Here is a 12,368-nt window from a genome sequence, read left to right as displayed (position 1 = left end):
CCTGCCTTTTTCCAATCACTGACACCAGCTAAAGCCACTGGGCATTTTGGAGATGTCCTTTATATGTCATTTCCATATAAAGAAATACACTAAAAATGTTTTTTCTTAGTTACACAAACAGAAAATGTAAATCCTGTATTTTATTCCCTAGAAATTCCAAAGTAATTGCTTTTTTATGTATGATAATTTGTCTAAGATCATTCATTAGTTTAAACAAAATTCTGAAGATGATCCATGATTCTCCACACTTTAAACCATGAAAGGAACTCCAGCTGTTTGGGATCTCCTGGACTTGGAGGGATTTTACCTTTTACATGCCCCAAACCAAACCTGCTGGTTTCTGCCTGACCTTGTGAATTCCTGTGGAATTCCTGTCAGGAACCATCAGAGCTGGAGAAGGGGCCAGCTGGAGAAGAGAAGAAGTTTAATTTCTCTTTATCTCTCTCTTTTCTATGAAAATTTCATTCTTTGAGCCTGTTTTGAAGCCTTGAAAAGGTGTTTCTCCAGAGAAATTAATTACTTCTGGAAGTAATAAACATCCTAAAATGGATCAAAATCATCCTTTTCCAAGCAGGATCTGGACTTTACCCAAACCTGGGAATTGTCAGAGCTCTCATTTTGGGATGTGCTGATGTAAGGCAAGCCATCGGGACGTACTGGGAGGAAAAAAGTGGATTTCTATGGCAGTTATTATTAAAATTAATTGCTACAGAGAATGAAAAATTTCCTAATGCTGTTTTGATACAGCTGAGTTGTTTACAAAGGATATATTTCTCTACTAACATGTGCAGGATGGTCCAAAGTGCCTTAGGAAATGTATTATATTCTATTAAATATTTCTCTGTCTGTGATGCTGAAGTAAATCTTAAAGCACTCCTTGATACACATTAATTTAATTCTCCAAAAATGATCTTTTAAATTGATGATGGCAAAAAATCTTGGTGTCATCTTTCCTGTGGAATTAATGTTGGTGTAGTTTCATGGATGAAGAGGAGAAATGGTTTGTGGGTGTCACCCTTCAGTTTCCAACATGATTTATTCAACTTCTCTTCAGAGTTCCTCCAATCCAGTGTTGCCTTTCTGTCAGTGTCTCCTTCTCTGTGGATTTTGGGAACATAAACAAATTATTGGAGTGGTGGAATGAGTGATTGTTTCATAATTTTCTTTTGGAGCAAACAGAAAATGATTTTAACCTTTTAAGCTCCAAGGCTCAGATGGATTTGGAGAGTCTGCTTTGAATTTCTTATAGCAGAAAGGGTCAGAGGATTCTGGTACAGTCTGATACTGATGCAGTTTGTGCTGTTTAGATTTTTTTTTTTAATAAGCTCCTTTTGGGTTTTAAAAAATTTTCTGTGTCATGATCAGATCAGTGTTTGTGATGGGTGTTGGTTCTATTGTTGCACACAATTTGTAAAGAATCACAGAAAGCAACAGAATTTAATTGGAAAAATGCAAAATCTTATTAAACAGCACACTTTGAAGCATTCCTGAGGAACTCTGTAACATTCCTATCAAGCCTGGGAACTTCCATTGTTTTTCACTTGCCCTAGATTTTCCACTAGGCTGCGATTGCAAGTGTTGGGCTTAAGTGGTGAAAGCTCAGGCTGGTGCCATCTGTGCTGTGAAGGAACAGAAAACCTCCACATCCTGATTTTTGCTATTAGACCTGCTCTGGAATCGTGCACAAACACAACTCTGGTGATAATCCCTGGCATTTGTTGGTGTTGGCATCCCAGTCTGGGGGGTGCGATGGGAAAAGGGAGCTGCAGTTCATTTTCCTCCCTCCAACCCATGTGAAAGGGAATGAAAGGCCAGGTTGGATGGGGCTTGGAGCAACCTGGAGCAGTGGGAGGTGTCCCTGCCCATGGAACTGGATGAGCTTTAAGGTCCCTTCCAAATGAAACCATTCCAGGATTCTCTGATTCTAAAACAAGCACTAGAAGAAGAAAACGATCAGTCAGGAATTCCTCTCCTGGGATTATTACTCATCCTGTCCATTTGTGTTCCTGTTAACAGCAAGTTCTTTGTATTTTGGGACTCTGCAAGCTCAGGAGAGAGCCTGAGCCAGTCGAGTTTCTGACTCCACCTCACCAAGACAGGATTTTCACACCCCTCTTCCAGAAAGATCCATTAATCCTTGGGATTCACAGGGAAGAGCAGTACTTAGAAGAGATCCTTCTTCCTGCCTAGAGAGGGTGTGGATTGCCCCTCACTGGGATTATCCCAGTCTCCCTTTCTGGGGTTATTCCAATCTCCCTCTCTGGGGTTATCCCAGTCTCCCTCACTGGGATTATCCAAGTCTCCCTCACTGGGGTTATCCCAATCTCCCTTTCTGGGGTTATTCCAATCTCCCTCACTGGGATTATCCCAATCTCCCTCTCTGGGGTTATCCCAGTCTCCCTCACTGGGATTATCCCAGTCTCCCTCTCTGGGGTTATCCCAGTCTCCCTCACTGGGGTTATCCCAGTCTCCCTCACTGGGGTTATCCCATCCCAGTCTCCCTCACTGGGGTTATTCCAGACCCATTGGACACAATCCTGTGCCCTGAGCTCTGGGATGACCCTGTTGGAGCAGGGAGTTGGACCCGATGAACCAGATGACCCCGCTGTGCTCCCTTCCAATCTGACCCATCCTGTGATTGCTTAAAAAGATCTGCAAAGCCCAAAAGTTGGTTGTGTAGAGACAGCCAATTTGCAGGGAATTTTCCTCTTGCTTGGATGGTTTTAGATGCAGCAATAAACCAGCAGCAGAATGAAATATAATGCAGGGCTGTAAACACTGAGCCTTCCACCTGCTGCAAAACGCAGCCGGATTTCATTCCACAGCTCCCTCTCCTGCAAAACCTCCTCAAGATGCTTTTCCTAATGGTGCATTATTCATTTGATGGTGTGACTGCTTGTTTGGATCAAGGGACAGGGTGAATGTACTCAGGGATTGTTCCTGCAGCTTTCCCATCTACAGCAGAACCTCACAGATTTCAAAGGATTATTTAAATTACCTCGAGGCTCTCCTGTTGTCTGTTCAGCATCACCCAGCTGCTGGAGGTGCACCTATTGTTCAGCAGGATAAAGAAATGTGTCCTTGTTTCTGCAGTGGGGGAAAAAAGCCACGTTTCAAGGGTGAGGGTGGTTCTTTAATGGAAATCTTTTAATGCTCCCCATCCTGTGACCTCGTAATCCAGCTCCCAGCTAAGATTAAAGCACTAAGGGAACATGATGTGCACAGGCACAGCCTGACTGGCGTGCTGTGTCAAAAATCCTTATTCCCAAATTCCTTGACTGCTGCCCAGAGAAGCTGTGGACTCCCCGTCCCTGGAGGTGTTCAAGACCAGGCTGGATGGGGCTTGGAGCTATCTGGGGCAGTGGCAGGGGTTGGAACTTGGTGGTCTTCAAGGTCCCTTCCAACCCAAACCATTCTGGGGTTCTGTGTTTCCATGGAACAAGTGGAACTCAATGCTACATGTTTGTGTTACGAATGATAAAGTAGAAGCCCTTCAATGAATGCCTGTCCAGAAAGTTTTCTTGGAAGTTTTTTGGCCATGGATATGTTCAGTTAAAAGTTCTTTGTCTTAAGAGACTGATTTTGACCCCAAACCTAATCAAAATCCAAATAAGGGGGGGTGATAATATTTTGAAAACAAGCAGTTTAAGGTCTAAATCCAACTTATTTACCAGGGGTAAAAAAAACCCCCAAATGCCTGAAAGCTCCAGAACATTCATGACTTCAAGAAATTAGTCTTTTCCTCAGCACCATTGTAACTCTTGCATATTTTAAACACATTTAAATGCACTTCTGCATTATCATAACATCATGGAATGGTTTGGGCTGGAAGGGACCTTTAAGATCTCATTGCAACCCCCTGCCATGGGCAGGCAAATTATGCTCAGAGATGTTTCTGATCAGGTTTCTGTTGAATTTTAATCACTCCTTTTCCTTATCAGCTGCTGCTGCAAGACTCCAGTTAATCACAGAGCACCTCTGTATTCCCTAAGATTTCTATGTCACCTGATTTCTCCAAGAGGAAGCATCACACATATGATGTGAGCATAGAAAGGCTCTTTTTTACCTCCAGTGAAATCTGGCAATAGCTCAGATTTGTAATTACAACACTTTTAAAATGTAGGAGCACATTGAGCTGTATTTGCTTGACATAGAGTGGCTTGTAATGGGATAATTGGTTTCTTGATGTAAACAAAGTGCAGGCAGAAATGGGATGTTAAGGAACTGATAAGGTCTAATTATGGATATTTTGGAGCTGGCAGACGGATCCAGGCCTGGTCACCTTCTGCTCTGCACTTATTAGACAGCAGCACATTCCAGTAATTCCATGGATTATGGAATTGTTATGGATTATTGTTGTGTTTTGCCTGAGTTATTGTGAGTTATTGTGTCCTGTCACAATTGCATTCCCACTGCTTCCAAAGGTTATTTAAAAATTCAACCAGGGTCCACCAGGATTGTCCAGCGAGGTCTCAGCTGTTCCTTGGGGCTCTTGGAAAACTGCGCTCCTCCAACACAGCCTTCCCTTGGGGGCTTCAACTCCTTCCCATAAAGGTAGGACAGTGTGGTACTTGCTTGGTCCCCAGGATGAAAGGAAGAATTGAGAATCTAGCTCTATGTTCTTAGAAGGCTAATTTATTATTGTACGATATGATATTATATTTAGAATACTATACTAAACTATACTAAAGAGTAGAGAAGGGATGCTTACAAAAGGCTTAACAAGATACTAATGAAAAACTCACGACTGACTCCTCAGAGTCTGACACAGCCTGACTGTGATTGGTCATTTAATAAAAAGAATTCACATGAAACCAATCAACCACCCACCTGTTGGATAAACAATCTCCAACCGCATTCCAAAGCAGCAAAACACAGGAGAAGCAAATCAGGTAATTATTGTATTAATTTTTCTCTAAGGCTTCTCAGCTTCCCAGGAGAAGAAATCCTGGTGAAGGGATTTTTCTAGAAAATATGACAGTGACAGGATGGGGCTTGGAGCAACCTGGGGTAGTGGAATTTATCCCTGCCCATGACAGGGAGTGGAACAGGATGAGCTTTAATGCCCCTCCAACCCAAACCATTCTGTGTCTGTGGATAAAGGCCTCATTAGGGCAACTTCTCAACTAAAAGAAAATTATTTCCCTTGGAAGTGGGATGATGGGTTCAAGAACAGATAAATCCATACAGGTTTTCTTTTTGTCCCCTCTGGAACAGCTGTGGTGGCTGTGCCAGAAGAGGACCAGTGTCAGGAAGTCTTTTGGTCCAGCTGAGTTTTCAATGACTATTTTCACCAGGAAAAGAAAATCACAGGGAACAAAGTTTGGCCCCCAAGAGAAGCACCTTTTTTTTTCTTTTTTTTTTTTCTTTTTTTTTCTTTTTTTTTTTGTAGACAGTAAAAATAGAACAAGCAATTTTTCTCAAAGAAAAAGAAAAAAACTTAAAACAATGCTACACATTAGAAGATGTTTTATCTCTATCTGAAGAAAATGTAAGACTTGATGGTGTTGAAACAGGCGTGTTTGCTCTGACCCAAATGGAGGAGAAACATCCACAGCAATATCATCACATGGTGCAAGGATCATGTTGTGGAAGAATTGGGAGCCAGAGGGAATGTATTGCAGAAGGGGTTCATGTCTCTTGTGTTAATTCTCTTTCAGCATGTGGAAAAGAGAAGAAAGTGTATTAATTGTCTGGCCTTGCAGAGTTCTGAGGCATTAATGCTGTCCTGTTTTCAGGAACTAATGCTGTCCTGGTTTTTTCCTGTTTTATAGTGATGGGAAAATGGACACAGCATTTCTGCAGCTGTGCAATGAGAGAAAAAGCCTGGGAAATCAGGGCATAACAAAAGGGAATGGCCTAAAGGGAGGCTGCTCTGTCCCTAAACTAAATTGTGGACTCATTCTTACCTTCCCAATGTGTTTATTAAAGAAATCTACCCTTAGTTCCCATTTTCCTTTTTCCTCTGTTCCAGACGCAGATTTTGTCTGTTTTGTCAATTTTTTGTTGCCTCTTTGAGAGGTCTGAAACTCAGCCCAGTTTCCAACCCCTGCTGTGTGGCCCTGGTTCATCATTATTGCAGCTACTGCCTAAAAATGGAATCATGGAATGGTTTGGGTGGGAAGGGAGCTTAGAGCTCATCCAGTCCCACCCCCTGCCATGGGCAGGGACACCTTCCACTATCCCAGGCTGATCCAAGCCCTGTCCAACCTGGCCTTGGACACTTGCAGGGGTCCAGGGACAGCCACAGCTTCTCTGGGCACCCTGTGCCAGGGCCTCCCCACCCTCACAGGGAACAATTCCTTCCCAATATCCCATCTATCCCTGCCCTCTGACAGTGGGAAGCCATTCCCTGTATCCTGCCTTTCCATCCCTTGTCCCAAGTCCCTCTGCAGCTCTCCTGGAGCCCCTTTAGGCTCTGGAAGAGGCTCTGAGCTCCTCTGAGCTCTGGATCCTTCCCTGGATCCTTCCCTTCTCCAGGTGAGCACCCCCAGCTCTCCCAGCCTGGCTCCAGAGCAGAGGAACTCCAGCCTTTGGAGCATCTCTGTGGATTCTTCTGGACTCTCTCCAGCAGCTCCACGTCCTCCTGATATTGGATCCCAGATCTGGAGGCAGCTCTGCAGGTGGGGTCTCACCTGAGAGGGGCAGAATCCCCCCCTCCCCTGCTGACCAACCTGGGGGATCAGCCCAGGACATGGGGGGCTCTGGACTCCAAGTGCTCCTGGCCAGGGTGTGTCCAGCTTTTCCTTCACCACCATCCCCAAATCCTTCTCCTCAGATCATCTTCTTCCTTACAACCTTGCCTGAGAGATGCTCTGGTTTGCTGTTCAAACCTCTAGGGTTGTTTTTTAAAATCATTGCCAGGGAATGTTCTCTGTTTAGATTTTAAAGCCTAAGCAGAAAAGCCCTGAACTGAAAATTTACCCCTGAACCTGTTGTTCAATAAGGTGATAAACACAGAAAAAACCTTAACTCTGGGACCTTTTGAAATAAAAATCTCAATGCTCAGTTTCTCTTGTCCTGTGGAATATCCTGGGCATTGTGCTTTAAATGCTGCTGCTCTGATTTGATGGTATTGTGCATCAGCTTTGTGGGAATGTAAATGGGCAAAGCACGGGGCAAGGAGACCCTGATAAAAACAAAATGCTACAGCTCTGCTTAGTCCTCACCAAAGACATTTCCTGACATTTATAAACACTAATAAGGGACAATAAAATATCCCTAACACAAAGTGAAAGATGTCCTTGATGAACACAACCCTTCAAAACATCCTTTGCTTTCAAAGGAGCCGCATCTCTTTTTCCTTCGGAAAACTAAAGTAATGTGGCCTTCAAACACAATCTCTGTGCTCCTCCATCAGGGAGTTTTTTATGTTAATTTAGGTTTCTTGAGGAAATGAAGAATTCAGCTTTGTGTGGATTGCTGCTTGGAGTGGCTATTGCGCATTAGGGAAGATCTGGGGGTTTTTAAAAGTCAGACTGCAGCTTTTTAATCAGCATCATTCACCTTAAAACAACCTTTTAATTCTGGGATATTGCCACAGAAAAGAGTAGAAGAGACACAGTTAATTTCCATCACTTCTGGGATAGGGCTCTGTGATCTCCAACAGCAGGAATTTTCTTGAGGAAGATAATTATTTTCCTGATTATCTAAATATTAATTTTAAAATTTTAATAATATTTATTTAGGGGTTTTAAAAATTAGTTTATTGTTTTATTTCCCATGCAAAAAAGGCAGCATGAGCGCACCGAGCAATTGCAAAAGCCTTGCAGAGAAGTAATTCCTTGCCTGTGATAAATAGGAGTATATCAATGAGCAGGAGGAACATATGCTTGGCATCATTCTGAGTTGGTTGAAGTTGGAAATAGAAGTAAATTATCCTGTTAATGACTGGAGGCTGCCCTGATCAGATTGATGCTGCTTTGCAGGAGATATATTTTTGTGTGTGTTTGTTTATGTGCCGGGATGGGCACATTTACCATCAGATTTATCCTTGGATTTCTGCTAATAAAGCACAAGAGAGTGATGACATGGAATAAAACACGTGGACTGCTGATGATTTATTCTGTTCAGCCACGAAAAAAAATATATAAGAGGGTTTTTGGAGGGGGAAAATGGTGCTGTTTTGATAATTTGAGATATATTGTGACATCCACAAAGTGTCGTCAGCAGATCCTAATGGATTTATCTTCGCAAGGCTGCTGGCACAGCCTGGAAATTTTAGATCTGGGCATGTTAGACTGAGCAAAGAGGGTTCTATATTAAAAAAAATGGATTACTTATTCTTGGGTTATTGAATTTGGGAGAATTTAGAGTGATTTTCCTGGTTTTCAGGAGTTTTTTTCATTTTATGAAGTTATTGAAAAAATATATAATTAGATAGATCAAAGATACAAAAACCTCCACCAACTTTTTAAATACTGGCTCAGAAATATTCCTGAAATGTGGAGGGCTCAATTGGAATAGAAACCCAGAATTCCAGAAAACTTGGGTTGGAAGGGACCTTAAAGGTCATTTTATTCCATTGGAACTGGATCTCCAGTGACTGTCATGGGAGCTCAGGCACATTTTCTCACATGTGAACACAAATAGTAGAGATTTAAGTGCAGTTGTTCCAAGTTTGCATGAGGTTGGATGGGAAGAATTGCTCCTAGAATTGCTCAGAGAATCCTTTATGTCCCATTACATATTTATGTTACAATATTTATATTAATAGACATTTATATATAATTTGTATTTATGTATTAAACATATATATGTATTAAACATATATATAATGTGTATTTATGTATTATGTATTACACATTATTTATTCTTTTATTTTGGGTAGTTCTCAAATGAGATTATTTTCAATGGCAGTTAATGCCAGCTGGTACAGACTCTGCTTTTCCTGGGTGACAAAAGTCTTTGGTCTTTAGAAAAGAGTAAAAACTCCATCCTTTAAGAGGCTCAAACAGCACCTTATTCCAGATTTTTCTTCTGGAACACCTAACTTTGTTCCCTGTGCAGGACACACTTGGGAAATGAAGGCAAAACCACACTTCAGCCTCTGAAAGAAAGAAACAACATGATCAGTTTTTCAAGCAAGATAAGAGCTAACCACAAAAAAAAAAAATTCTGATTTAAGTTGAATGTGAGTAATTCTGAGACAGGCGTAGTTATTTGTTTGTGAGCCAGGAAAAACAGCATGAGTTATGTCAGGCTTGGAGATAAAATTTATTGGTGTGTCATTGGCTTAAATCCAACATTATGCTCATAAATAATCTAATCCTGGTGTGACATATTCCTGCTTGAACCTTGACTGAAAATTATTGAGAGTCATGTAATGAATTATGCAGAAGCAGACACGTGCTCGAGTCGAGGGGATGGAGCTGGAATGCTGGAATGTGTTTGGAATTAGAGGTGGCATCCACAGACAGGGATGGAGAGAGGGCAAGGTGTCCTCCTCATGTCCAAAGGGGTGACGTGGAACCTCGTTTGTCTAAGGGTCATCCAGCTCTTTTTGACTCTTCTGGGATGGAAAGTGTGGTGAGGAATGTTGTTGTCACTGTGTCTGTCCCTCAGACTCTGAATTTACACCAGTGAGGACATCCCAAGGCTCCAGACAATCCCTGACTCCAACATCCAGCTGCACAGCAGGATGGGGTTCACTTGGGTGACTCTGTGGGATTTTCCTGAAAATCCAAGAGAGGACAAGTGCAGGGGTTTAAGTGTTGGAATGGTGACACTCAGACTCACCCAATGGGATGGGGTTTATCCCTGGGGTGGATAAAGAGATTTTAATTTGCTTTGCTATCTGGAGACCAATAAACCCAAGATCATTTTACTGCATTAAAGATCTGGGCAAGTTTTTTAGATGTAGAAGGATTTTTGATCACTCACAGGGTCCCTCTTCACACCATTGTGTCGTTTGCTGGACATCTCAGTCTGAATCTGGGAGTAATTCACCCTGGGTATCCTGGATAACTTGGGCATCCTGGAAAAAGAAGGCTTGAGGGAGACCTCAGAGCCTCTTTCAGTGCCTAAAGGGGCTCCAGGAGAGCTGGAGAGGGACCTGGGACAAGGGATGGAGGGATAGGACACAGGGAATTGCTTCCCACCGCTAGTGGGTAGATTAAGATGGGATTTTGGGAAGGAATTCCTGGCTGGGAGGGTGGGAAGGCCCTGGCACAGGGTCCCCAGAGAAGCTGTGTCTGCTCCTGGATCCCTGGAAGCGTCCAAGGCCACTTGGATGGGGCTTGGATCAACCTGGAATAGTGGAAGGTGTCCCTGCCCATGACAGGGGATGGAACTGGATGAACTTTAAGGTCCCTTCCAACCCAAACCCATCTTTTCATTCCTTGATTAGTCATGAGAAATAATGATTTTAAAATATTTGTGAATCTTTTTCTGCTGGGCAAATTTTACAAACTTGATGAAACATTCCAATAATCATCCCTGACCTGCCTTGAAGCTGCATGTCCATAAAAATCCCCAAAATTCCAAAGGAGATGAAGTGAGTGATTGCACAATGATGCTGTAAACGAGACAACAGCTCATTGTGGATGTGTCTGTGGCTTGGCATGTCTCGGGCTCTCTCGCTGGTCAGAGTGACCCCAAGATGAGTTAGAAAGTCTCTTTTCCCAGCCTGGCACTCGACGAAGGAATCAGAACTCTTAATTTCTCAATCTCAAGGTTGTTTATTGTATCTTATCTATAAAATTCTTTCTCCTGTCCAGCTGAGATCCACTCAGCAAGACAGTCAGAGGCACTCTGCTCGCCTTGGTGTTATCTTTTTATGCTAAAAACTACCTGTACAATATTTACAATCACTTCCCAATACCTATCACCTATGTTAGACAGTGAGCTTCTACTCTAAACCAATCCAAAAGTGCCACCATCACAGCAGAAGATGGAGGCCAAGAAGAAGAAGGAGAAAGGCTGGACATGCCCAGATCCCTCCATCTTGCCTCCTGACCCCCCATTCTAAAAAAAAACCCCCAAAATCAATTTTTCACCCCGTGATAAGTTCACTATCATTCTACTTAAACTGTCGTGGCTTGCAGATCTTCATCTAAGGTTGGTAATTTGCTCCATGGGTCATAATCAAAACCTCAAGCATCTTGGGCTCTGTGCCAGGGTCTCTTGGCAGTCCAGGACAGACAGAGGGATGTCCAGAATTCCAACAGGCGTGGATGTGGGAGATGTGCTTGGGCTCAGGTGGGCTGGGTGCAGAGCATGGAATGAAGCAGCTCCATCCTGGACCACCACAGCTCTTTCCCCATGAGTTATCCCAGGCTGGTTGGATAGCTGCAGTTATCCAAACACATTCCCACAAGGATCTGTGGCAGAGGCTCCCTGAAGTCCAGCTCAGGGTTAGAGGGGCTGTTTATTGCAGCAGGACTGTGCTACCACAGCCCTTCAGCTCAGTCTGGAGGGCACAGGGTGATTTTTTTTTGGGATGTCTAAGGAAATCATGGATCTGGAGAGCTGCAGGTCATGGACTTTGCTGTGAGTGATGGCAATTCCTTTGCTGAGCCATTGGTGCCTCTCTGCCTCAAAGTTTTTTATAGTTCTTTATTTCCAATGCTGCCAGTCCAGGTTTCTTGGGAATGATTGTGCTGCACACATGGGCAAATGACTAACCACATTAATATTTGGCCTCTGTCTGCCCCTCTGGATATAAATTAGTTTTTCTCTAACAATCTACTCTGGTATTTTCTTGAGTAATTATCTTTTGGGTTTTATTTTTTTTGGAGATGGGGAGGAAGAGTTATCCTCTTTTGCAAGTAAGAACTCACCATCGTTGCATTGCCTTGCAACAGATGAGAAAATAACTCTTGGAACTTCCATATTTCCATTAAGGACAGCTATGGTTCAAAATAGATCCATTTGAATGATCTAGGTGCTCTTGGAAGGCATTTATTGGTTCAGAAAAGGGTTAAGGGGAAAGGAGGACGAAAGGGCTGCGTGTTGAATTGCTTGTTATATGAATGTAATTATTTTTTTGCTCCTGAGCAATTATAGATTGTAGGTTTAAATAATTGTCAGGGTGCCTACAGCTTTCTGTTGTTGTTTGAAATCTAAGGCTACGAATATAATAAGGAATATGAGATTACTTCTGCTGAATGTGGCTATGGCAGTTCATTTTACTCAGCAATAGTCATCAGAAAAAAAAAAAGTAAAGAAAAGTCAATTTTTCTATTCTTTGCAGTAAACAAACCTTGTAAACAAGTTATTATTTTCTGCAGCAAGGCCCTAGAAGTGATTCCTATTTTGCTGGTAACAAAACGTGGCTCTTTGCTTTTATAAGAGTAGAATATATTTTGTTTTGCTTCTCTCTATCTCAAGCTCCCCGAGGTGGCTTGGGAGATTAGAGAGATTTTCAC

At 42.6% G+C, this 12,368-nt stretch overlaps 1 protein-coding gene across 3 annotated transcripts in view; it reads left to right on the top strand.

Annotated features, from left to right (window-relative positions):
• The window catches only part of MSRA (methionine sulfoxide reductase A), a 236,901-nt gene that overhangs the window by 86,181 nt on the left and 138,352 nt on the right, over positions 1 to 12,368 (top strand). The window lies entirely within an intron of this gene.

Source organism: Molothrus ater, chromosome 3 (assembly GCF_012460135.2).
Source record: "Molothrus ater isolate BHLD 08-10-18 breed brown headed cowbird chromosome 3, BPBGC_Mater_1.1, whole genome shotgun sequence".
In the NCBI taxonomy this organism is placed as follows: Eukaryota; Metazoa; Chordata; class Aves; order Passeriformes; family Icteridae; genus Molothrus; species Molothrus ater.
This window is presented reverse-complemented; position numbering and strand designations above follow the sequence as displayed.